The sequence below is a fragment of the Mus musculus genome, chromosome 3 (genome assembly GCF_000001635.26).
Source record: "Mus musculus strain C57BL/6J chromosome 3, GRCm38.p6 C57BL/6J".
Classification (NCBI taxonomy): Eukaryota; Metazoa; Chordata; class Mammalia; order Rodentia; family Muridae; genus Mus; species Mus musculus.
In genome coordinates, this window is record NC_000069.6 from 127,911,487 (window position 1) to 127,938,961 (window position 27,475).

Genomic DNA, 27,475 nt, shown 5'->3' on the forward strand with positions numbered 1-27,475 from the left:
GTCTTTTGGAAATCCAGTATGCTACCATTGGGCCACAGAGCTACAGTGGTGTCTTTGAAAGTATTAATATTAGTAGCCATTTCTGATTGCTGAAAACAGTTGACGATTTAATATTGTATGTTTATCTCCATTCTTAGACCTATTTTAAGGGGCGAGGGAGATGGCTCAGTTGGCAATGTGCCTTCCACAGACACATGAGGACTACTTTCAATCCTTAGCATCCATCCATGCCAGCTAGAGAAGAAATACCCAGTAGTCCCAGAGTCTGTCTAGGAGGAGGCAGAGTGGGAAAGAAGCTCCCTGGGATACCCTTAGCCAAACTGTCAAGTTTCAAGATCAGTGAGAGACTGTGTCTCAAAAAATGAGGAGAAAAGTGATTGGGAAAGAACTTGGCGTCAACCTCTGGGCTCTTGTGCAGATGATCACACAGGCACACACACCTAGGCACACATGCACAGCATTACATTCATGCACAACAAACTGTCTTTTGAAGCTTTATTTTTAAAAACCTCGATAGCAATCAGTTTTGAAACTGCACAGGGTAGATTTTAGGTTATGAAAAAAATTCTTCTAGCTGCCTTTCTTTCTACCTTCATATTTACAACTGTTTTATATTCAAAGAAATGGTTCTTTGTGAACTATTGCTTTTTGAAAAGTGGTCTCAGATGACTTGAGGTTTTAATTTTATTACTAAGGACTGAAAATACCGTTTGCCTGTCTAAATCACGACAGTTATTATTATTCAGTGTATTATTATGGAACTAATTGATTTGCAAGAGATATTTGATATGCTGTCTAGGGAATATGGTGTTCGGGGCTATGCTAGCATTACAGGTAGAGGGAGAGGAAAGTTCGAAGAAGGAAAATTCCTTGGTAAATGCACAGACTTTGACAAGAAAGAGCTCAACACCTGTAGTGGGAGGGGTTTTAACTCCAGGTCTGTCACTCACCTGCTTCATGGAGGTAATTATGGGAGACGATATGATGAACTTATCATGGTCAAACATATGCCTTAAAATCACAGACTAACAGTTTATATTGCACATAACTTTGATTATACCTTGTAGGAAATTTTGATCAATTAAGTTTATTTGCTTTTACAAAAATATTGTGATTATTCCATAGTAGGGGTCTAGAAAGTATTTTACTTAGAGACACTTGTGCTAAAATAACAGTCTTTCAGATCAGACTTATACGATTCAAGAGCGTGAAATAAACCATAAGAAAGCATCTCTCCCCCAGTAGGATGCTGAGTCTTGCAGAATAGATCTCAATTTATAGATCTCACTATAAATTGAAGTCTATGCAAGAGACAGATATTCAAATGTCATCTCTCTGGTGGCCTGTGTTAGATCTGCCTCAAAAGCAGGGAGAAAGGGGATAGTTTTTGGACTAAAAGGACTCAATGTCTTTTAAAAATGAACAGAGCAGGGGAGGGAGGCCGGGGTGAGGGTGGGGGGAGCGGGGCTTCTAAGATGGCTCAGAGGGTAAAGCTGCTTTATGCAAGCCTGACAACCTGAGATAGATCCCTGGGACCCACATGATAGAGGGAGAGAATCCTTCAAGTTGTCCTCCTGCCTACAGAGGGAGGGTGGGGAGGGGGAAGGAGGGAGCGAGGGAGAGAGAGAGTGCACAGGCGTACAGGTTGGGGTACAGGGGCAGGGCACTTGCATGGAAGCACATGAACAAAATAAGGAAAATCTTTCAAATTTTAATGAGCTCTTAGAATAGTTAATAGTATCTTCTGTCTACACTGTCTTGCTTGGCATGGTTGCGACTGCTCCCTTCCCTTTCGAAAGCATCTTGGGATAATATATGACATGCCTCTCTTGCTTAATTGTGTTCATATAGGCCAAGAGTGGCTAACTGTTTGGAGAATTGTGAACTCTTCTTGTAGTATATAAAAAAAAACTGTAGCTAGCAAGACTAACTGGATGCTTATCTTCTGGTGTAATATGCTATAAGTGGGAAGACCTGCTCCTAGCTTGCTAGAATAACCAGCACCTTGTCTGGGAAATATATCCATATTTTCCTTTCTTTCTGTCTTTTTGGGTGATCGTTTGTTTTGAGAAAAGGTCATTTTCTTTTTCCAGTGCTGAGGATTGAGCCCAGGGCCTGTGCATGCTAACCAAGTGCTCTACTGCTCCATAAATCCATATTTTCTTACAGATTCTCTTAATGACATCATAAAATACAAAAAAAAAAAAAAAATAAAGATTGCCAGCTCCTGGCTCCTGTTGCCCCGGGACACTCACTAAGTCTGTGATAGACAGAATAAATTAATACTCTTATAGTCAAGATGATTGCCTTAATAGAAGTTTGTTAAGAGAAAATAACTTTGTTGAAGGATAAAAAATAGTTACAAAATCTCTTGAAGTCAGGGCGCTTGGTAGGGGACTCTCCTTACAGGGCAGGAAGGGGGCTCTAAATGCGGATCTTCCCAATCTCTCTGAAACCCGGGGATTAGAAATCTTGCCAGTGTTTCATCTGAGGCATCCACCACTTCAGTGGGATATGGAAATCACTGGATAAAGGACTATTCAAATAAAAAGTCTCCGCTTTGGGAGACTCTGGAGAGCAGGGGACAGACATTTGAGTAACCAATCAATACACACAGGTTCAGTGGGCGCTTGGACCCACAGAGGAAAGGCACAACAAGTTCTGCCCTTGTGGGGAGCGCCTCGGGGAACGCACAGACTTGATTTTCTTTGAGTTCTTCTTACCCGTGATCTTTCCTTCCTGCTTTTAATCAACAACTTATTTCTTCTCTGTGATCCCTCAGGGTTTTTCCCCTCTAAGTGGCAAGGGGAAAACGATTTCTTAAAATGACTAACAGAAGAACACATGGTCTGCCTACTGTCCGCGGACTCCCTTGGATAGTCTAAATATAGACTACAATCTAAATACAGACCTCAGAGTTCCCACTGTGTTTAAAGGCAGCACACTGACCAGCCAAGGGGAGCTTTTTGCGTTATTCTGTGCTGTTTCTTTAAAGAGAAATGGCGTGAGTTTTTTGAAATAATAACTAGTAGGAGAAAAGACACTGCAATTGCTCAATTTTTAAGTAATTGCCTAACTAGGGAGCAGAGTCCCGGGAGAGGGCTGACGGAAATAGCTTACGCTTTTTTTAGCTGCCAGTATTTTAACTATATACAGAGAAAAATGAAATCTATGTGAAGTACAAGTATATACACAGCACTGGAATTTCCAAGGGAGTTAAATAGGTAAAGAGTTCATTCTAACAATGTCAGACACTCAAATGTAAGGATAATTTATACAGACATCATTGGAGTCATGTTCTTTAACTTAGTGAAAAGGGGGTACACGCTTTCTCATAAGGAAGAGAAAGGCACATGGCACAGCTTCACCTGCATTTCATAGAGATTATTCGATGATTAAGGTATAATCACTAGAATTATTCTTCCTTTATTTAATCCTGATTGGTCTTTGGGAATTTTGTTTGAATGCTAATTTGGGGGTGGACAAATAATCAGAACATGGCGATTGACGTTGGTCTTACTTCCCAGCTGCCCTGTCTCAGATGCTGGAAGCTCTAGGAGAGGCAGTTTAAGCATCCTCTGCCCTTCTGGCATCCCACCCTCCAGCTTCTCCACTATTTCACTGGTTTTATGATCTGTCAAGGTTCATGACAACCAATAACTGGAATTAGAAATTTTAATAAGAACATGTCAGACTTGAGGCCAGAGATTATTACATTCCATTTTCCTGAAAAAAAAAATTTTTTTTATGTAACACCTTGGAAAGGAAGCAGGAAATGGCAGTAAGCATCAAAATTGTGGATCAAATTTCCTACCTACAGCTTTCTGCGGCTATCCTTTAGCCACTGTAATGGCCTTCTTGAAAGCTCGCAGCTCGATGACTTTTAGTAAGCTGTGCACACAGTGTTTCTTCCCACCCCATGGCAGCCTCATTCCTCCCCCCTCCAAACCCACACCTATCATTTCTACTCTCTCAGCCCCAAGTCCCTGACAGCCAGTCATTTCTTTGGACTTTATGGATTTGCCTATTTGGGGAATTTATATGAATAGAGTCATACACTAGTCAGACTTCGTTGTATGTCTTATTTCACTTAGAGTAACATTTATTCATGTTCTAGCACGTATCCTTACTTTTAGTTCAAGACTTTCCTTCAAGTCCAACTGCTGCCATCTCCCAGTGCTCTGCTGGGCTTGCTTGCAAAGATCAATAGCTGGGCTTGTTGAGTGTTTTCCTTTCCTCCTATAGGATGAGGGAAGATGAGCAAAGTCAGAGGACCCTCGCCTGAGTATTCACCCACTTATCCCTACCAGCTGTGTAGAATTTTTACCTTATTGCATATGGTCTTGTGGGATGGGCAGATATAGGTGTGGAAGATGTGGAGGGGGTGGGGCTTCATCCATACAGTCATCATCCCTGCTCGATGCTGGTGTTCCAGTATGGGTGCTTTGGACCATAGCTTCTCACCCATTGCTTTGTACATAGGTTTAATAAACTCCCTAGTTCTCCTGGGTGAATTTTTTTTTGGGGGGGGGTGTGTGTTTTGCGATGGTTTGTATATTCTTGGACCAGGGAGTGGCACCATTTGGAGGTGTGGCCTTGTTGGAATGGGTGTGACCTGGTTGGAGTAGGTGTGTCACTGTGGGTGTGGGCATAAGATCCTCACCCTAGTTGCCTGGAAGTCAGTCTTCTACTAGCAGCCTCTGGATGAAGATGTAGAACACTCAGCACCTCTTGCACCATGCCTGCCTGGATGCCTTAATTGCTCCCACCTTGTTGGTAATGGACTGAACCTCTGAATTTGTAAGCCAGCCCCAATTAAATGTTGTTGTTGTTTTTAATAAGACTTGCCTTGGTCATGGTGTCTGTTCACAGCAGTAAAACCCTAACTAAGACAGGTTTCAAGACAGGGTTTCTCTGTGTAGCTCTGGCTGTCCTGGAACTCACTCTGTAGACCAGGCTGGTCTTGAACTCAGAAATCTGCCTGCCTCTACCTCTCAAGTGCTGGGATTAAAAGCATGTGTCACCACTGCCCAGCCTGGGTGAACTTTTGTGGAACCATACTTCAGTTTGCTGTTGGAACCTTAGGAAGAGGTGTAGATGCTATTTCTGTTAGCACAGGGAAGAGATTTTAGCAACAGTACTTTAATTTTTTACATAGTCTTATATGTCTAGTTGTTCCTTGTTAACTATGAGTGACTGGTTTCGGGAGCCCCCTTGGATGACTGAATCCTCAAATATTTAAGTTTTTTGTATCAAACAAACAAATGTTGAGAGCTGGGTGTGATGGTGAGCTCCTGTAATCCTAACTCTCAGGAGCTAAGGCAGGAAGGTGGCAAGTTTGGGACCAGCCTCGACTATATAGTCAGACTGTCTCAAAAGACCAAAATGATGAGCAAAAACCTAACCAATAAGTAGAAGTGCTTTAGCATTTGCCTTTGTATAACCTAGGTGCCTCCTCCTGAAATGATTTCTAGGTTCCTTGAAATATCCAGGACAATGTAAATAATATGTTAATAGCTATCCTCTTGACGGAATAGTGACAAGAAAATAAAAGCTGTTATGCTCAGTCCAGATGAATTTTTCTCTTTCAGAATTTTTCAGATGAATTTTTGACTTCTTGTTGCTTGAGGCCATGACTGCAGAGCCATATTTCATAGCATGAATATACAGTGTTTGGTCTAGTTTCTCAAATTAATCGAGATTTGAGTTATTTCTGCTTTTTTGGCTATAGTGAATAATGTTGCTAATGAAACTACATTTAAGTAGTTTCTTTGCATACATATATTTTTAATTTTTTTGTAGCATAAACTTAGGAATGGTATTATATGTTAAGGTTTGGCAAAGTTACTAGGTTCTTTTCCAAAGTAACTTGCCATTTTACTTTTTCTCCAGTCTCCCTTAAAGATATGTCAAAAGTGCTCTACCTCTGAGCCATCCCAAGCCCTGCCTAGTCTAAGACTGGAGTTTTGATTGGTCATTTGAGAAAGTTCCTTGTATTTTCTGGATACGCATACTTTATCAGACACATAAGTATTTTCTCTCATTTGTAGGCTGTCTTTTACATTCTTTTTGTTTAATTCACATGTCCTTTATTTGGCTTATATAATATACCATTTTCAACAGTTTTTGAAAACCAGATTAAAGAGCATTTAAAGCGTAGAAGTTTTGAAATTTTAATGTCTAATTATCTATTTTTTTTGTCATTTGTACTTTTTATGTGATATCTACGAAACCACTTCCTAATCCAAAGCCACAAAGATTTACAGATATCCTTTCTTCTAAGAATTTTGTAGTTTTTTGTTCTTATGCTACAATCTATTATCCATTAGAGAGTTCTTTGTGTATGGTGTAAGGTCTGAGTCTAGGGTCATTCATTCTTTTGCATGTGAGCGTTGTATTGTCTCAGCTACTTACTGAGAAAAGATGCCCCCTTTCCCACTGAAGAACCTTGGCACATATGCTAGAAATCAATTCACCATAAACTTAATAGCTAATTTATATAGTCTTGTAGGTATCTGTATTTAGTTCTTTATGCCAGCACCACAGGATCTTAGGCAAGTGCTGTACCAACTGGCCCACTGTGATGATTTAAGTAAGAAATATCCTTCGTAGCCATGGGTGTTTGAACACTTGGTTCCCAGTGCTATTTCAAGAGGCTTAGGAGGCGTTACCTTTCTGGAGGAAGTGCGTCATCACAGGGGGTGGGTTTTAAGCGTTTAACTCTTGCAGTTGCTCCTCTCCTTGTGTTTGTGGTTGAGGATGTGAGCTCTCAGCTTCCTGCTCTGGATGTCATGCCTCTGCCTACTGCTATGCCCGTCCACCACGACGGACTCTTATCCCTCTGAAATAAACCTTTCTTCCATAAATCAGTTCTAATGACGGTGTTTTATCACAGAAACAGAAAAGTAACCAACACACTTGCATACCTAAGCTGTGCCACCGTATCTGATTTCTATAGAGTGACACAGTAAGTTTTAAAATCAGGAAGTGTCAGCCTTTAAAGTGTCATTTTTTTTTAACACTGGCTTGGCTATGCTGAGCCATTTTCATATGAATTTTAGGACAGCTTGTTCATTTCTTAAATGATGTGTAAAAGAAAATAGCTTGAGAATTCTCAATGTTCTCAGAGGAGTAGTTTACTACAATAACTAAGAACCATAGACACTTAAAAGGAAACTCCATCTTTATTTATTTATTTATTTATTTATTTTGGGGCAGGGCTTTACTAAGTAGCCCTAGCTGTCCTGGGACTCTCTATGTGAATCACAAGCTTCTACCTCACAGAGATTCCCTTCCTCTGCCCCCCCCCCCCCAAGCACTGGGATTAAAGGCACATGGCTCTACACCTTGCCCCACCATCTTTAATCTCAAGAAAAATCTACGAATATGTCAGTATTCAATTTATTGCTTCTCAACTCTGGAGTCACTGTTTGGTTTAGATGACTGATAGAGTTTTTTTTAACCATCTCCTTTTGCAATGTTCTCCATGGGAAACTTTCCCAGACGGATCTGTTAAAACGGTGTCTGTGTACAGCGACTGCATGGTGAGTGAAAACCTAGAATATGTGGTCACTGGACTTCCAGTCCAAACCCAACCTGGTAAAAAGCTTTGTATAGACTCCCTATCCTAGCAATTGGAGACCCAAAGGTTTCTTGTACACATACATTCATGTCTGCATGAGACTTGAGAGTACAGGTCTCTATTGAAACATTAATCTCTCTCCAGGTTCTGTGGCTTGCCTGTTCCCTGGGCTTCCACAGCCAGTGCCTGCCTGTCCGGCTGGTAGTTGATCAACTGGCGCTGTTACAGGGTCCTTAGACTTTAATACAACTGACTCCATGATGGATGGCCGTTCAGGCCATAAAACTCAGCAGTGTGCGGACAGTACCACCTGCCAAAAGGAAACGAAGACCAAATCCATCAAAGCCCATAGCTCTGGGAAAGTCTCTAAATGTACTATCTTTGCTTTATGACTTCTGTAGTTCCATTTTTGGGTAACTGTTCTTGTTAACTGAAGTATGTCAGCCCAGAACCTGGGTTTTGTGCTGAAAAGCTCACTCCGAGAAAGGCTCAGGGCTACACTGGTATCCCAAACACCCAGTGTTGTTATTGGCTAGCTAACAAAGACTTTCTATGGGCTTAAATCCATGTCTGAGCGGTCTTCTCTGGCAGATCCTCCACAACAGCATCACCTGCCTCTGTAGGGAAGCCCTTTGCTTTCCCAGTGACCCCAGATCAGTCCTGGCCAGGACAAACTTCCGAACATTTATGTTTCCATAATGAAACTATTAACTATACCCTCTCCATTCACGTCTGAGGAATTGCCACTGCCCTACAGCCTTGTTTGTCCCTTGGCCACCCCTCTCAGGTCTAGCTCTCTTATTATTATTGTTAACGGTTACTTTCTGTCAGAGCTTAGTGATGTTTTATACACTTCTCTTGTCTCACCTGCTTTGCAATCGGACCCATGATAACTCAAGAAATATTAATTATAAATCATAGTACAGTGGGTAATACATTAAGAAATCCGGGTGTAAGGTGAAGACGTGGGGTTCACAATCTATTTATTGAGGGGGTAAGAAATGACTCCATGAGAAATTTGACATGAACATTGGAGGACTGGCAAGACTTGCCTTTGACCTCGTCACATAGACGACAACTGCCTCTGCTGAACTTTCAGGGTAAGACATTTACAGACCACAGCAACCTACTGATCCCAAACAGTTGTGCTTTACTTATAACAGAAAAAAAATATCTTGCCTTGAGTCCTGTTACCAAGCTGATGGGAGTTGATGATGAAGGCACTGGAGAGATATTCAAATATGAGGGGGTCCCTGACCCCCCAGACTTAAGATTTTAAAATTCTGTTATCTCCTTAGAATCCCATAAGCCAAGCGTCTAAAAGAAGAGTATAGAGGCTAGAAATGAACAGCCATTTTTTATCACTAAATTTCCCCTCCAAATGTTTTCTTTTTTATTGGTTATTTTATTTATTTACACTTCAAATGTTGTCCTCCCTTCCTGACTTCCCCTCTGCACACCCCCTATCCCATCCCCACTTCCCCTGCCTCTATGAGGGTGCTCCCCCACCCCACCTGCCCACTCCTACCTCACCACCCTAGCATTCCCTTTTGCTGGGGCATCAAGCCTTCACAGGACCAAGGGTCTCCACTCCTATTGATGCCAAATAAAGCAATCTCTGCTACATATGCAGATGGAGCCATGTATACTCTTTGGTTGGTGGTTTAGTCCCGGGGAGCTCTGGGTGGTCTGGTTAATTGATATTGTTGTTCTTCCTATGGGGTTGCAAACCCCTTCAGCTCCTTCAGTCAGAAGCTCCTTCTGCCATCAAGACGTGGAGTCGTGGTGGTGTAGGATTTGCTGAAGGATGAAGAGGCAGGACGATTAGTTCGAGGCCTTCCAAATGTTAAATGGATGTGGCCTGCCCCAGAAGGATTCCTTCCCTTTGAAATAGCGATCACAGTAGTCCATTTTATTCCTATAAGAGTGCCAAGTACATTACATTTTATTTTCTGCCTTGCTTGCCAAAGCCTGTTAATTTTCCATCATCTTTTCACAGATATCTAATAAATAATTCTGATTTATGGAGCTATTCTAAGCATGGCCTTCGGAGCAGCAGGTATCACTTGGGACCTTATTAGAAAAGCAAATTCTTGGCCCTTGCCTTGGACTGGCTGTTTCTGAATCGCTGGTGTGTGCCACCCTGGGTGTGGGCAATACATCTCTCTTCCAGCAGATTCTTATGTAAACCAAAGTTTGGGGAGTCAGTGAGTTAAGATCTTACTGACTGCATTTCATTTGAGGCACGCTGCAGAATTTACAAAAGACACAAGCCTGTGAAATCTGTCTGATCAATTCTGATTAAGAGTTTGTGTCTCACTGAACGGTGGTGGTGCACGCCTTTAATCCCAGCACTCGGGAGGCTGAGGCAGGCGGATTTCTGAGTTTGAGGCCAGCCTGGTCTACAGAGTGAGTTTCAGGACAGCCAGGTACACACAGGGAAACCTGTTTCGAAAAAAAAAAAAAAACCTCAAAATAAAACCAAACCAAACCAAACCAAACCAAACAAACAAAAAGTTTGTGTCTCTATCCAAGCCATCTAACTAACTGCTGACTGAGTTTGTTTAGTGGTCTGAGCTCACAGTTTCACAAGTCAACCTGTCTTATATGGAATAATTCTGATTTTTTTGAAATGGATTTTTTTTCCAGTGCATTTAATCTAAATTGGCTATGCTGCTCCTTTTACCCATAATTCTCAATTTTCTTAATAAAGTTCTTTGGCTTTCTCTACCTGAAAGTGCCATTTGGACCTACCAGTTTTAGGAGGTATTTTGTCACTAAGGTTCTGTTTAAATGTGACCTCCATAGTCAATGGTGAAGCCATCCATGGATGGTCCTGTGGGTGCCATCATAGGACTGCTCAATTTGGTCCTCAAAATAACCAGACATGCTTAGACTTGATGGAATTTGTCTCTTAGCTTGGATTTGTCACTCTGGACTTGGGAAGAAAACTCAGTTTCTCTGCCCTTAACAGAGGGGTTCTGTGTGGCTCTTAAACCTGAGGAATTGCTAGTGTTTATGGAGCAAGCAGAGCCACTATCACTTTTGGAAAAAAAGGGGAGTGGGGTGGGGTGGGGAGGGGATGGAATTGTCAGAAAACAGGAAAAAAAAAGCAGTAGAAAGCACTTCCTCTGTTATCTGATACCCTTTCTTGTCAGATGAGTCCTTAGGCAGAACAGCTCACACTAGCCTGGGCGGGACTCCAAGGCAGGTGTCTCCTATCGCAGGTGTCACTTCTTCCCCCAGGGAGTCAATGTGCAATGATCAGATGTAGAGTTCTGCAAGCAAGCCCAGCCCAGCGCAAGGTTAGAATGAGGACAAGCGGTCCAAATCTGGGTCACACAGCTCTTCGAGGACAGCTTGCTAGTGAAAAGGGAGAGGGGAGCCTGGATTTACAGCAACTAGCTACTGTTCCACAGATACACTGGGTAGCTTTCAAAGGGTAGAAACAAAACAACACAACACAACACAACACAACACAACACAAAACAAAACAAAACAAAACAAAACAAAACAAAACAAAACAAAACAAAACAAAACAAAAACACTGGCTGGGTAAAAGCCTGGGAACACAAAACTGCGACAGTGTCAAATAACCAAGAAAAATTAAATCAAGGGGTTGGAGAGATAGCTCAGCAGATGGGAGCACTTCCTGCTTCTGCAGAGGACTTGGGTTTAGTTCCCAGCACCAACATCTAGTCGTGCACAAGGCCACCAACAATGCCACAATTCAACACCAACTCCAGGGAAACAAATGCCCTCTTTTGGCCTCTCTGGTCACTTGCACACCTGTCCCACACTTAAACTCAGGCACACATATACATGCTATCAATCAATCAATCAACCAATCAATCATTTTAAAAAGTCGAAACAAAAGCCATACCTACCAAAGCTACAATTATACATTAGACCCAGTTCATGCCTTTGTTAGAATAAAACGATAAACTTCAGTTGACTCAAGGAAAGGGATTGGCTTATGTTTTCTAAAAAGTGAAGAAGTTGGACCTTCTGCAAGTGGCTTTCTCAGTGTTCTGGATCTTTCCCTGGATGCTCAGGCTTTGCTGTGGTACTCGTGCTAGATTTAGCCTGAGGATGACTTTTCTCAGGGCCACCAGGAATGAATGGGTCCCCTCACTGGGAGGTGAGTGTTTAGCTTCTGCAGCTGCCATTGAAAGTCTTGAGCATCCTGTTGGCTGCAGCACTTCTGGTTAATCACTGCAGCTAGGGAGGGCATCCTACGTGGTAGAAGCAGACAGGATGATCAGGATATTTGATATGTTAAGCCCTTCTCAAATGCCTTAGACGGAAGTAGTGTGAGATTTGTCACCTGAGAAAACTATGATTTCTGACTCACTTCCTCTTCAGGCTTGAGATATGCTTCTGCCTTGCTCCTGCCAGTACAGGACCCAGGGAGGTTTCTGGAAAGAGAGAGATTCACTTACTCTTTCCAAACTGAGAGGAATAAAGAAGCAAGCTGTAGGGTTAACAGACTGTAGACACCATGGGTGTGTTGCTTCGGGGCTGGGAAGAGCCAGGCCACTTGGTCCCTATGGAAGGGACTTCCCATCCTCACCACAGCTCATCGCCTGGCTTGCTGGGGTCTGGGTAGGGCATATGCTGTTGTGAAACAGTGTCTTCTTTTCTGCTCTCTGAATGATGTTCTTTTAATGTTCATTTGATGGGCTTCTTACTTATGCAGCTTTGTAATCTATTATGTTAGGTTTTTAGAAACTACATCTTTCTTTTACTTTTATGTGAAGGATCAGCAACTTCCTCATTGTTAGTCTGCAAATTCCTCCAAAGCAGTTTTAACAAAATTTTACCACCAGTTCACACATGGGTGTTTGGGACATTCATAGTAGTGTTATCAGCGAGCTGTTCTAAAGTTTGCAGACAAATATTCAGCTGGTTGTGAAGTCATCATTTCTTTACATTTGTCCATGGGGAGGGGGAGTATTCACACTGGAACTAGAAACAGTGTGAACAAGTAATTCATGCCTGAGCATGCACACATGCACCCACACAAATATTCTTCTCATATATATGTATATATGTATATATATATATATATATATATATATATGTATATGTATATGTATATATATATATATATATATATGAAACTTTGGACTTATAATTTAAATTAAGTATGTATATATATATATATAATATAAATTAAATGAACTCAAAATAGATAAAAGATGTAAACAGAATTTCTAAAAATATAAAGATTTGGGGCTGGAGAGATGGCTCAGTGGTTAAGAGCAGTGGCTGTTCTTTCAGAGGTCCTGAGTTCAATTCCAAGCACCCATATAGTGGCTCATAACCATCTAAAACTGTGGTCCCATGGACTCCAATGCCCTCTTCTGGTGTGCAAATGTACATGCAGGCATATAAATAATTCTTTTATATATATTCTAGACTCTGTTACATAGAGATGTGTATGCAGCAGAAGTAGGGCCATGGGAAGGTAATCATAATAGATTCTGGTAGGTAGTGGCTTCATGAATGAGATTAGTATCTTTGCAAAGGCCCCAGAGACCTCCATCACCCTTCTCCAGATGAGGATACAGTGAGATAAGAGCTGCCTGTGAAACAGGAAGTGGTCCCTTCATAGTTACTACATCTGTCAGCGCCTTGATCACCCACTTCCCCAGGCCTGTGGAACAACTTTCTGTTTTTTAAGAGTTATCTTATATTTGATACTTCGTTACAGTAGCCTAAATATACCAAGACAGAGGCAGGGACTTTTAAAAGTTGTGTTTAGGCAGGTTGCATTGATCTGTAGGCAGTGTCTTCCTCAGGGCTTTCTACAGAACAGAACCAAACAAATGGATGTACATAACAAAGAAAATGTACTCATTCCTGGACACAGCATGGGATGAGTAGTCCAGCAGTGGCTGGTTGTACTTTAGAGAGGCTGAGAACCTGGTACCTGCTTAGTCTGTAAAGCTGGATGCTTAACAGTCCCAGTACCATGCTGCAGGTCTAGGGGATCCCAGGAGATACTGGACCTTAGTCTGTGTTGGAAGCTTCATTTCTTTGCCTGCTATGGTAGTTGCTGTACTAGCGAGGAGCTGATGTACTCACCAGCAAGGTGCAAAGACAAGCAGGCCAAGAGCAACTCTGTCTTCCCCTGTTTATCTCTTGGCCATTGCCAGAAGGTACGTGGCACTCAGGGGAGTCTTAACCCTTCAGGAAATCCTTCTAGGAAACATCCTTACAGACATGCTAGCAATGTGTCTCTTAGTCGATTCCAGATCCAATCAACGTGATAACTGAGATTAGCCATCCTAGTCAGGAAGGTCACTGTAAAAACTAAAGTCTGCATGAAAGGGGAAAAACCAAAATGTATCTCTGTATACGGAGCAGGATGCCACAGATTAACATATAACTGTACAAACTGTCCAATCTCTGTAAGGACATCGATAGGGTTGCAGGTAGGACTGAAGAGAACAAGTTCCATATTGCATTGTCTTTCATGGACTGCAAGCTTGATGCTAAACCTTTTTGAATGAGAGAGGCTGTCCCTAGACTGTCACGAGTTAAGGTCTAGCTGTTTACAATAGGCTTATTGAAATTAAAGGGTATTTTTGGTCTTTAAGTCACTACACTTATAGTATGTTACTGGGGTTAGAGAGATGGCTTGTAAGTTACAGGTGGGCACTAGTATTGTGTGCAACCAAGTTTGGCTCCTAGGTGTTATGTTGGGCAACTCACAATTACCTATAACTCCAGGTTACCACGTCCTCTTCTGACATCCATGGATAACTGCACTCATGTGTACTCTTCTCTATATACATCATCTAAAATGAAATCTTAAAAAAAATAAAAATATTAGTATAAAAACTTTTTTTCCAAGAATATAGTTTATTCTCTAGGGAATAAGCTTTAATCCCACCTTTGGAATTTTGTCTGTATTTCATAGAAACTATATCATTTGTGGTTGCACGTTTAAAGGAAAGGTTGAGGACAAATATATCCTGAGCAGTTATAAAGTAGCAGACAGTGTTAGGAGCGGTGGGAAACTGTCAAGGCCACTGCCACAGGCTAAATCATGTACTGGGATGGTGCTGACATGATATAGCATGTTTGCCTTGTCCTGGAAAGCCACCAAGAAGTGACTTATTCAACTCAGCCTCCAGGGGAAAAATGAGAAGGCTGGGGTGTCTCTTCTCCTTAGCCCTGGGGTTGTACCTTGAGGGGTGAATAGGGGGTTGGAGTCATTCTTCTGGAGGGCCCAGGGACCCCTTCTTATAGAAGTGGGGCCTGAGAAGGGCGAGGCTGGGTGAGTCTGCTCCAGGCTGCACCTTCTGCTCCTGAGCCAACCCCCATCCCCACCATGCACATGCAAAGGATTTTATTTCCATGATAGTGTGGAGATTCTTTTTTTTAAAATGGTTTTAGAGCTTTATTGTAGAAAGGCAGGGAGAAAGGAGAGAAGGTAGCAAGAGAGAGACTGGCCGTGTGGAGAGAGGGGGGAAGGGAAAGAGAGAAAGAGGGCTAGACATTGGAAATGTAATTGAGGAAAATACGTAATAAAAAAAAAAAAAGAAAGAGGGCTAGAGAGTAAGAAAAGCGAGGACTAAAAAGGCTAGTTTGGATATTCTTTACCTAATCTTGATACATGTACTCTATCCAAAGGCTTGGCTATTTTTCTTTCCATGATATTTTCAAACGTGGCACGTTATCATTTCCTCGTGGCATTACCTTCAATTTTTCCATTGTTCTCAGAACCAGGAAGTCATTCTTCACGCAGTCTGAGTTGAGGCTTTTCTCACAGCTGCTCACCTTGGAATCAACAATTGGCTTGTGGCTGAAACTGAATAGCTGTCAAGAACTTGAGAGAGGAAGGGTTGCCCCGTGCTTCACAGTCGGAGGAGACAGGGTCTACCTCAAGTGACGGCATGATGACAGGTGTCCTAAAGCTGGCAGGAGTCCAGCTGGCCCCCTCATCTGCCCACAGCCTGGTAAGAACAGAAAGCAGAGAGCAGGTGAAGTGGAGTTAGGTTGTAAGATCCACAGAAGTCCATGCACACAGACCCACTCCACTTCCTGCACTGAGGCTCCAACTCCCAAAAGTTCCACAGCCTTATAAAACAGTGTCACCGGCTTGGCCAGACAGTTCAAACACAATGGTGGACAGTCCACATTCAAACAATTCTATTCTGAAAGATTGCTGTCGCTCACTAGTGCCTGTTTCGAAGTTTCCCCCACCCCTCTGTAGGCTGGAGGGCCACAGATGAGTCTGACTAAGAAGTGTGGAGTGACCTCCACGCTTCTCTATAAGAAAATATGATTTGTATCTTTCCTCTCCCACAGACACATCCTAACTGGAATCTGCCTTGTTCCTTTGAAAGGTGATAAAAAGAGGTACGAATTGAATGTTAAGGTTGCTTTACTCAGAGATCCAGAGATAAGAGAAGACAGTGAATTTACATCATGAAAATCTGTCATACCTCCCATCTCCAGCCAGCAGATTACACAGGTACAAGGGGCAAGGCAGGGGAACAGGGTCTGTAGCTCAGTTTTAGTCTTCTGATCAGGTGGTCAGCTGTGTCTTTAAGACACGTGTTGTCTGCACTTTTATATTTTCTCCATCTCTGTCTCCCTCCCTCCCTCCCTCCCTCCCTCCCTCCCTCCCTCCCTCCCTCCCTCCCTCCCTTCCTCTCCCTCTCCCTTCCCCTCCCCCCCCCCCCCCCCGTCTGTATACATATGCCATGGTAGACATGTGTATGTCAGAGAACAGCCTTCAGCGTCAGGCCTTGCCTTCCTCCCCATTTGTGACAGTGCCTCTTTGTTGTACACCAGGCTAGCTGGCTCACACACACCTGCTTGTCCCCTATTTTGCAGTAGCAAACTGGGATTACAAATGCATGCTACTGCATCCGACTTTACAAGGGTTCTGGGGACCTGAACTCTGGTCCTTGGGCTTGCATGGCAAGCACATTACCCATGGAGCATCTCCCCAGCCCTGTCTGTGCCTTTCTCATTCTCATTACTTACTTACAGCATTAATTCTGGGTCAGGTTAGTATCTGCCGTGCACTCACCAGGTCCTCTGGGCTGGAGGAGCTCACTCTGAAGCCATTAGCGCCAAGCACACGCTAAGACATTAACAATGCCTGTATGGACTCTTTTCTTCAGTATGGACTGTAAGTCTGTCTTTGTAACATGAAAGCATGACTATCTGTACCTTCTGTCCCCTCTTCCTGTGAGGAGTGGAGCCCAGGAGAGGGATGATTTCAGGTCTGAGCATTGCGACAAAGAGGCCAAGTTGTGAGAAAAATTTCAAGGCTTGCTAAGAGCAGGAATTTAGAACGACACTTTTAAAGATGTTTCTATTCTATCAGTATACATATAATGAAGGTCTGTGAGACAGAGGGGACTGACCATGGAGCCACCAAACCCAAGAGTTCTGAAATAAATGTATTAATACTTTAGGTGTGAGCCTTGAAGGCAGGACAAGCCACTGAGCTCCTGGGGTGAATCTCTGTGGGCTGACAGCATGAGAGGTGCATTCCATGGAAGAAGAACCAAAAGTGATCGCAGAGTGTCCTCAAGATGGCTGGAATTTCATGGGCAAGCGTGGGAAAGCATGAAAACACTCTGTCTGCGTTAACACTACATGGCATTTATATTGTTTTTTAGAGCACAATGGAAGAATAGATGGTCAGACACCCTGCCACACCTTGGATATACTGCTTCTGTTGGCACTTCAAGACTATAAGCTTGACACACAAGAAGCCTTTTAGGGAAGAGAACTGACGTGTATGCTCATGTTGAAAGCAACCCTGTGGTATGTTGTCACTAATCTTTTTTTTTTTTTAAAGATTTATTTATTTATTATATGTAAGTACACTGTTGCTGTCTTCAGACACACCAGAAGAGGGCATCAGATCTCATTACAGGTGGTTGTGAGCCACCATGTGGTTGCTGGGATTTGAACTTCGGACCTTCGGAAGAGCAGTCGAGTGCTCTTACCCACTGAGCCATCTCACCAGCCCGTCACTAATCTTAAAACAGTGTTAAATGAAGGAGGTCGGATCCACATTATGCTTAGAGCAGCCTGAGTAGAAGCTTGGTAGCTGTTGGGTTTCAGACCCAGGACAAGGGACTGAGGTGCATAGTTGTTGACATATTAAAACAGACCTGGCCTCCTGGCTATCCCAGCATCCCTCAGTCCCCACCTTGCATACTCTGCCTCAACAATGAACTTTCCAGTCTAACGGCTGGGCTCTCCTTCTCTCAGAGGCTCTTCCCTATATAATCCAGACATTTTAGTCTCTTCCTCCCCCCTCGCGCATTCATGCACACAGCCCTTTTTTCCTGCCCCCTTCCTTCCCCATGGGGACTTCCCTGGTTTCCCTCCTTGGGGTCAGTGAATTCCCCTGCTTGAGAGCAGCTTCCCAATAAACCTGCCCTTAATCTAATCTAATCTGGGTTGAAATGGCTCATTCTACTGATGGAGAAATAACCTACTACGAGCCACACTCACTGGGGCTGATTTCTGGCCTCTGCTAACTCATATCCTGGGCCATTCTAGATGTCTAAATAATGAGCTTATTCTTCTATTTCTCAACATCAGTTGAGAGTTAGGCTTTTGTTGTTGTTTTGGTTTTTTGTTTTTGTTTGTTTTTTGGTTTTTTTTGCTTGTTTTTTTTTTATTTTTTTTATTAGGTATTTTCCTCGTTTACATTTTCAATGCTATCCCAAAGGTCCCCCATACCCACCCACCCCCCAATCCCCTACCCACCACTGCCCCTTTTTGGCCCTGGCGTTCCCCTGTACTGGGGCATATAAAGTTTGCAAGTCCAATGGGCCTCTCTTTTTTTATTTTTTGCTTGTTTTTTAAGTCTCTGTTCAATCCATGGGATTATAGCCATTCTAGGGACTAAACACAGAGAAGTCGGTGAAGAACAAACGGCTGCTGCCGGTGCAGTGGGGCAATATTTGAACAACGCCACAGTAATGTGACACAGAGGTCACTGCTCTTAGCTCTGCAACGTTCCACGCCCAGCCCAGGGGTTCATAATAGACATTGGAATGTACAAGTCCACTCCCTGCAAACATTCCTACCAATCTAACACCTTGATTGCCAGCAGCCTCTCCCACAACCACAGCCACAGCCAGAGCCACAGCCGCAAACCTTTCTCTCACTTCTGCCTTCCAAATCCTGAATGCATGTTGGGACAGAATTTAAGACTCCCCGCCACCCCCAACAAAAACAACAACAAAAACAAAAACGAAACCCCATAAAAGAAAGTGTTTTGGAGAATGCAGTCCAGGTTAGTTTCTTATCCACATTGAAGGGGTGGGGACTTCCAAAGCCAAACGATTGGTTGCACATAGTATATGCTTGTGTCTTGGCACTTTCCTCACTGCAGAACATAGATAGGTTCATATCTGGCCAAGTCAACCGTCAGGGTGTGCCTTACTGTGACTCTGCAGAGACATTTGGCTCTGTGGAACCTCCCTGTTCCCCATGCTACCACCTATCAGGAGTAGTATTTCATTTGTTCTTAGTAATCCTGTCATAGCTGCCATGTGCCACATTTGCTTAGATCTTCTTGCTGACCCTTCTAGATGTTAACACCATCTCTGTCAGGCCGCTCTTCTGAGGGCAGAGTAGAAAACACCGTTCCGAGTTAGGGCTCTCGGCACCCCCAGACTTTCTGCTGCGGCTGCAGAAGACTGGTGATTCTCTGAATCCATTTCTGGTCCTTGATGGTGAGGTAAGGGGAGGAGGGAGCCTGGACTTCTGACTGCTTCACAGCACAGTCCTGGTCCTGATTTCAACTTGAGCTTCACCTCATCTTACTATGGACACTCCCGTGGGTATAACGTGGCCTGGGGCCTCTAGACAGCAAATTGGTTCTGCATAGTACCTGCTAGTGGACACTGATATATTGTTGCTGGCTTAATTAGTCCTACTCCATCTTCTCTACTAAATTTATTTAGACATTTCTCTTTGACTACTATCACTTTTTAAGTAAAAAATAACTTTCTAAGTAAGCATATGAGGTGATGGACTTTAATTATGCCATGTTTACATCCATGCATCATTATATTTATGCTCTAATTATCCTCTTCCCCTCCAGTCATACACACACACACACAAACACACACACACACACACACACACCCCTTTCTCCCTCTAGCAGGTTCCTTCCCTTCCCCTAGACATCCCCACTTTTGCTTCGTGCCACATACACTCAGTTGTCTTCCCTGTATGTTTGAAATCCCCTAACATCTCTACTTTCCCTCGCCTGGCCCCCTTCCTAGTTCCATGGTCCACCCTCACACAGAACACACAGATAAGTTTAAATCTTGGCTGCATATGTAAGAGGAAAGTGCATGTAATATTTGTCTTTATGGCTTATTTTGCTTAACATAATGATTTTCAGGTCCATTGACTTTCCTGAAAATGTCATGTTTTCTTTTTTTACCACTGGGGTGGGGTGGGGGTGGGGGACGGGAATCCTATTGTATATAGCCAAACTTATGTAAATTTACATATTAAATTTTATCTGTTCTTCCTATATATCATTTTCTTTTCACTCTCTCCCCGCCCTGTTGCTATGGGATTTGAGGAGACAGAAGTAGAAGCGCATCATCTATGATACCTGATGGGAGTCTGTGCCCGTTCTCTTTTACCTTGTATTTTCTCAGCAAGGCTTAGCTTATTTTTCCTGAAAATTGAAAAGAATTAGAAATGCCTTCATATGCTTTTGCAAATAAAGTAAATGAAGTTCAGTAGGATTAAATAAGTATGGCCAGGCATGGAGGCCCAAGTCTATAATCTTAATACTCAGGAAGCAGAGACTTGAATATTGCAAAATACGCAGAGCTAGGGAGCTAGTTCTGGGTCAGTTTACGGCTCTATATCTGTATCTGAATCTGTATCTAGATCTCTCTATCATCTGTCTGTCTGTCCGTCCATCTATCCATCCATGTAGCCATCGATAAAGAAAAGAATTAAAGGATGAATAAAGTATCCAAGATCAAATAGTGAGTCATAGGATCAGGGCTGCAGGCTTCCCTCATAGATTCACTCCATTGCTCCACCCCCTGTAAGAATGACATCTGCTGTGGTCCTGGAGGTAAACTGAAAATACCAAATTATGAGGAAAGGTTCTGAGGGGATCTAATCTAGGCTTCAAGTGAACTTCCCCATGAGGTGCGCTGGCTATGTGCTTCAGGTGATCTGGGCTCTGGGTTCACAAGTGTGTTCGCTTTCTGAAAATTCTGTTTTGGAACTCCTTTGATGAAGGGGCAGCTCTTGGAAAAGGGCTTGAAAAGGTACTGAGTGGGTGGCTCTTCCAGCAATGTTATGGGGAAATCCAATCTGCAATGAGATTTGTGTCTAGAAGATACTGTGGAAGAAAACACAGAGCCCAGGCCAGCACTGTGACTTGCATTTGAGAGCCCAGGGATGGGCACATACAGTCAGGCAGGTGGGATGCAGGAGAGGAGCACACAAACCCATCCCTGAAGCACATAGAAAGCGGGCTGCAGACATGAGTGCCTGTAACCGAAGAGGAAGTTAGGAGACGTGCAAGCGTTGCCTGCCGAGTTTCCAAGAATAAGCTTATGACTCACTTCTGAACTCATCTCTGTCATCCTTGGATCTTCATAAGAGTCTGGTGATGAGCGGAACTTGAACACAGATGACTGATATTCTAGTTGGTATCCCACGGTTTATAGAAGAAACGAGACGGGGGTATAAGCAGCGATCTGACACCTTAGACTGAATCACTGCTGGGAGAAAGCACGGCACTTATTCTTCACTGAACGTTGCCATTTGAAGATTTTTAATCTTATAAATTACTTATGATCCCTATACCATTGGAGTATATACACTTTTTTTTTAAATGATATAAGCAAAGAAAGGAACTGATAATGTCCAACTGGTCTACACGGGTTAGTCCAATTTCGTTCTACCCAATTGTTCTTGGATGGTCTTCTTCTGGAGAGGTGGGCAGCTTAGAGAATCTCTCTCCTCCAGCCTCTAGCCATTGCCATGAGCTCCGTGGCTTGGGTGGGACTGTGTGCCCAGCTCCTCTTTCTCTTCTGGGGTTTGGCCTGTCTTGGGTTTGGACAGGGTTTGCAGTTGCTGTACTGACTGCTGTGTGTTCCGTGTGTAGATGCCCTGCTGTGTCCGGAGGGGTCGGTGACTACAGGGAAGCAGATGCTTTCACTCTGATCCTCCCTTTTTCCACCACAGCCTATCTGCTCTCTTGCTGCAGCCTTTTGATGAAGAGTGATTATGGACCTTAACTTGGCTTCACAATCTAAAAACTTTCTGTGGTAGTTGCTGGCTTTGGAGTCTCAAAATTTTTTTGTGCTATTTTAATTTATGAAGATACTCTCCCATTTTTTTCTGTATCTTTTATTTGAATTCAATTTTTTATTAGATATTTTCTTTATTTACATTTCAAATGTTATCCCCTTTCCTAGTTTCCCCTCCCAAAACCCTCTATACCCTCCTCCCTCCCCCTGCTCACCAACCCACCCACTCCCACTTCCTGGCCCTGGCATTCCCCTGTACTGGGGCATAGAACCTTCACAGGACCAAGGGCCTCTTCTCCCATTGATGAACAACTAGGCCATCTGCTACATGTGCAGCTAGAGCCATGAGTCCCAACATGTGTTTTCTTTGGTTGGTGGTTTAGTCACAGGGAGCTCTGGAGGTATTGGTTAGTTCATATTGTTGTTCCTCCTATGGAGCCACAAACCCCTTCATTTCCTTGAGTCCTTTCTCTAGCTTCTTCATTGGGGACCCTGTGCTCGGTCCAAAGGATGGCTGTGAGCATCCACTTCTATATTTGTCAGGCACTGGCATAGCTTCTTAGGAGACAGCTATATCAGGCTCCTATCAGCAAGCACTTGTTGGCATCCACAATAGTGTCTGTTTTGGTGGTTGTATATGGGTTGAATCCCCAGGTGGGACAGTCTCTGGATGGTCATTCCTTCAGTCTCTGCTTCACACTTTGTGTAACTTCTTCTATGGGTATTTTTTTTCCCTCTTCTAAGAAGGATCGAAGTATCCACACTTTGGTCTTCCTTCTTCTTGAGTTTCATGTGTTTTTCGAATTGTATCCACTTATCAGTGAGTGCATATCATGTGTGTTCTTTTGTGATTGTGTTACCTCACTAGGGATGATATTCTCCAGATCCATCCATTTGTCTAAGAATTTGATAAATTCAATGTTTTTAGTAGCTGAGTAGTACTCCATTGTATAAATGTACCACATTTTCTGTAGCCATTTCTCTGTTGAGGGACATCTGGATTGAAATACCTCTGGAATTTCTTTTGATTTTGGCATAAGCTAGTACTCTCAGTACAATATTTTTTTTAAAAAATGTGAAACAATGTTTCATTAACCTTGAACAAAAGGCCCGTTTTTCTTAGCTCCTATCAACCTGGTGTTCTAGCAAATGTTTAAAAGAAGTGCTAATAAGTTGATTGTGGGCTTTTTTGTTGGTGCATTTTTTCCTTAGCTAATTCATCATGTTCTTACATTTCTATCTTCCCTCTAATCCCTTTTCTACCCTGATTCCTTTCAACCCTCTAACACAAGGTGGGAGAAAAAGAAGGTTAGGAGAGAAAGGAGGCCCACTTCATGCTAATTAGGAATGTAGCGTTCCCTTGCGGCCAGCCTAATCTTTGTCATCAGGATATCCAACTTTCTTTCCTCTCTGTGCTCAGGAACAACCTGTAACAACAGCAACTAGGAACAATAGGGGGTGCAGCTGTCTGTTTCTTCTTCTTTGGAGATACCCCCATCCCAGTCACTACCTTCAAGTTCTCTTGGGGCGGTGGCATTTATTCCCTCTCCAGAGTCCCCAGAATTAAACTCTCTACAGCTGGCAAGGATCATGCCCCTCCTAGAGCAGGAGACAATCATAGCTAAAGGCTGTGGACAAACTGAAGCACACCTGGGAATAAAAAGAAAAACCTACTTACATGACATAGCTGAGTTTTTTTTTTTAAACCAAAATTCTCACTACATTTCCCCCTTTTAGTCCAAAAATGGCCTTTTCTCTAACATTAATAAACCATATACAAATAAGAACAATTATGAGAACTATCAAGTAAGAATTCTATTTAGAAATGTCTGTCCATATGTATTGGCAACCTTGGAGAAAGTACTCCACTATCTATCTATCCTATCCTGGGAAGTCCAAAGTTGTACTCAAATCACTTTCATATCATAACTTGCATTTCCACTTTTAAAACATCTTTTTTAAACCCTAAAGCATTTTTCTTAGATCGTAAACAGCTTAAGCTTTTAATGTCTTTAATCTTTAATAAGGAAAACTGTAAGACGATAACTGTTTAGTCTTCAACCCCATCAGAGGCCTGAGAAGGATCAATATTGCCTGAGTAAACATGGAGCAACTAGAAAAATAACTCCAGAGAACACTGGCTGCCTCAGTAGCCACCCAAAGTTTCTCTGTGCTGTTGGGGCTTCCATTCTTTGTCCTATAGGCCAAGAATATCTGACAGCCTTACTTGTGAAGCAGGAATTTTGAAGGACTGACCTATCTTGTCTCTGTAAACTGGGCAGTTGACTTTCCAACGTCCTGTTTGTCCACAGTTTGGACAGCCTGCTGTCAGCAGTAGAGGCAAGGACAGTTTTTGCCCAGTGACTAGCTTTGCCACAATTGAAGCAAACTCCAGGTGGAGGTTCTTCTATGTCCATTATCTTCTTTAAAGTAGATTGGGAGCTGCCAGGAGCTGATGTGTCTCTCTGTCAGAAAAGCCTTTAATTATTAAAACATCTTTAAACCTTACATTTTGCATATCTTTGAAGTATTTGAAGACTATCTATCTATCTATCTATCTATCTATCTATCTATCTATCTATCTATCTATCTATCTACCTATCATATATTCCAATAGACAAACGCCCGTTTCTAGCTATTTATTATCTGCTTAACTTTGAAAACATATACAAAAGGCTAAATAAAGCTTATTTCTGTAATTCACCAACCCAGTACCTAATAAGTCTACAAATAAGATTATTTATAGGTTACTAACTACTAACTTGTGAAAGAAAATTAAAATTCAAGGTTCATGACTGATGTGGCTTGCTAGTTAAGAGGGCTTTTTGGGCCTAGAGCAAAGAACAAAGGCTGTAAAGTCATCCCAGGAACCAACTAGCCATAAAGTTAGGGAAGACATACAAGAATGTCCGGACTGGCCTGGTGCCTCCCTATCTCCCGCCTTTCTGACATGGGTTAAATGTTAACCAGATGCTCTGCTGTTACCTCGATCTGCATGTACAGTTTGCTGATGTTTAAGCTGTCCAACTGTGTGAAGCCGCGCCAATTCTTCCCCTACTCCCACTCTTTTCCTATATAAACCCCTAGCTTCTGAGCCTCATGGTCGGCACCTCTGTTTCCTGCGTGAGATGGAGCTCCATCATGAAACTACCTCATGTGTTTGCATCAAGATGGTCTCTCGTGATTCCTTGGGTGCATGCTATCTCGTGACTCGGGTGGGGGTATCCCCACGGAAGTTTTTCACTTGCATTTCTAATTATCGTAAACAATTTGTGATAGTGGCTTTCATAAGACTAGAACTTTACACTACTTTTTAAATGAGTTTCATATACACAATACACTAAACAAGAGTTGAAACATACATACCTTGTGTTGTAACAAAACAAACTTACATTTATATCACTATGTAATAATCCATACCAATGTAAAATTATTTGAGACTAGTTTTCACTTTCTTAGTCAATGAACTAAACGCTTTTTAGATCAGGGTTTGCTCTGCCACTTTTAACGACTTGGTCTCAATTTCTTTTCAAATGTCTGAATTTACTGCAATTGAAGCATCAGGTATTTTGATGTCTGAGACCTTGTGTGACTCCTGGGAAAATGACTGGTGTAATCTCACAACCTCAGGCTGTCCCTCCATGGAGAAGGTGGTTTGAGACTTTCTGTCCTGTTGATTTCCCTTTAAAAAATTAAGCTGTAAGCAAGCACCTTTTTTGTTTGTTTGTAGATTATATTCGTTTCGTGAATGGCCTATTCATGTCCCGTTGCTAATGGCTTTGTTTTCTTTGTTCCTTGTACACTGACATTAAAGGGTATAAACTTGATAGTAGCGGCTCTCCATGTTCCTAATGCTGCGACCCTGTAACGTGCTCCTCATGGTATGCTGACCCCCAACCAAAAAAACCATTTCATTGCTACTTCACAACTGTTATTTTGCTATGGTTATGAATCATAATGGTATGTAGGATGTTTGCTGTGTGGTCCCTACGAAAGGGTCATTGGACTCCCAACGTGGTTACAACTCACAGGTTGGGAACCACTGCTTTATAAAGGTGAATTCCTAGTATACTGGGTTCTGTGGTTTCCACTAAGCTTATACAGGGTCTCCCACTTTTGCAATTAAAAAAGTTTCCCCCCACAAACTGTTTTGTTGTTTTGTTTGGCTTGGTTTTGTTATGGTTTCTCTTTAATTTCATCTAAAGTTCCAGTGTTCACCATAAGTTTATGCTGGGATGAGATATGAAGCCCCTCAGTCAAAATCTCCTCACTAATCTTCCCTTGACCAAGCCTTCCCCTCAGGCCCTACTGTAGCCCGATTCTAAGAGTCAGGAGCCACGGGTTGGAAAGTTCCTAGTTCCCGAGGAAAGGAAGAGCTGTGCTGCAGACTGGTCCCAGACCTGATGCTCTTCGGTACTTGCTGGCTTGCTGCTTTTGTTTCCCAGTGCTGGGACCTAACCCAGGGCTGCACACCCTCCCTAAGGCCCCATTCTAGCATTGGGGCTCGGTGGCAAGTACCTCAGTTGGAGTGTATCAGGAGCAGAATAGCTTTTATCCAGCACATAGGATCTTAGAAAATGATTCCTATTTTATTCTTGTTTCATTTTTAGATAATTTGACACTCAAGTACTACATTCACACAATTCCCACCCCCCCTTCTCTCCCCTTCAACCTCTTTCACGTCCAGCCCCTCTAAAATTCAAGACCTCTTGTGTTGTAATTATTACTCTTACATGGTCAGAATGTCTAAATGTAGACTCTCAGAAATTCTTAAACTGCTTTGTTAAGGAGACTATCAGGAAGCTGGTTGACTTTGAAATAACCATAATAATAATCTAGTTGAACTTTGGCCAGGCACAGGGAACTTCCGTTAACCTTTCCATTGTTTATTTAAGAACAAGCCCTTACTTCAGATTTACTGTACTGAAAACAACTGTATTTCAGAGGCTGACCTAAACACAGGTTTGAATGAAAATGTCACTGGGCTAACCACATGGAAAAGACTTCTGCGTTCTCATTTGACCTCCGTAAAGAACTTGCTACCAAAGAAAGCAGACCTGAGGACCAGAGTCCTAGGCTCTTGTGAATTTGGTGGGGGATTAAATTAAATCACAACAGACAAATGAGGGAAAACTGGGCCTGTAAGATAAGTGACAGTTGCCGGGCAGTGGTGGCACACACCTTTAATCCCAGCACTTGGGAGGCAGAGGCAGGCAGATTTCTGAGTTTGAGGCCAGCCTGGTCTACAGAGTGAGTTCCAGGACAGCCAGGGCTACACAGAGAAACCCTGTCTCAGAAAAAAAAAAAAAAAAAAAAAAAAAAAAAAAAAAAAAAAAAAAAAGAAAGAAAAGAAAAGAAAAGTGAGGGTTGGAGCTTGTAAATTTTAAAAATTACCCATACAACATTTGCCGGATTTCTGTTGTTATAGTTATTCTTGCTATGTAAGAAATCACCCCCAAATTAAAAGCTTAAAATAAGCATTTTAAGAATGTTTATACTGATTCTTTGTAAGTTTAAGTCTTGTTCAATTCCCCGTCCCCTCATATCTGCCCTCTGCCCTTACACCCTCCCCCCCAAATAAAAACACATACAAACAAACAAC

General features: G+C 42.6%; 1 long non-coding RNA gene across 1 annotated transcript in view; it reads left to right on the plus strand.

Moving 5' to 3' along the window:
* Positions 1-4,684: 4,684 nt before the first annotated feature.
* The window catches only part of 9830132P13Rik (RIKEN cDNA 9830132P13 gene), a 39,050-nt gene continuing 16,259 nt past the window's right edge, over positions 4,685-27,475 (plus strand). Inside the window, exons 1-3 of the long non-coding RNA NR_040552.1 lie at positions 4,685-4,800; positions 15,943-16,070; positions 17,233-17,380. This is a non-coding gene — a long non-coding RNA (RIKEN cDNA 9830132P13 gene). The remainder of the gene's footprint in view (positions 4,801-15,942; positions 16,071-17,232; positions 17,381-27,475) is intronic.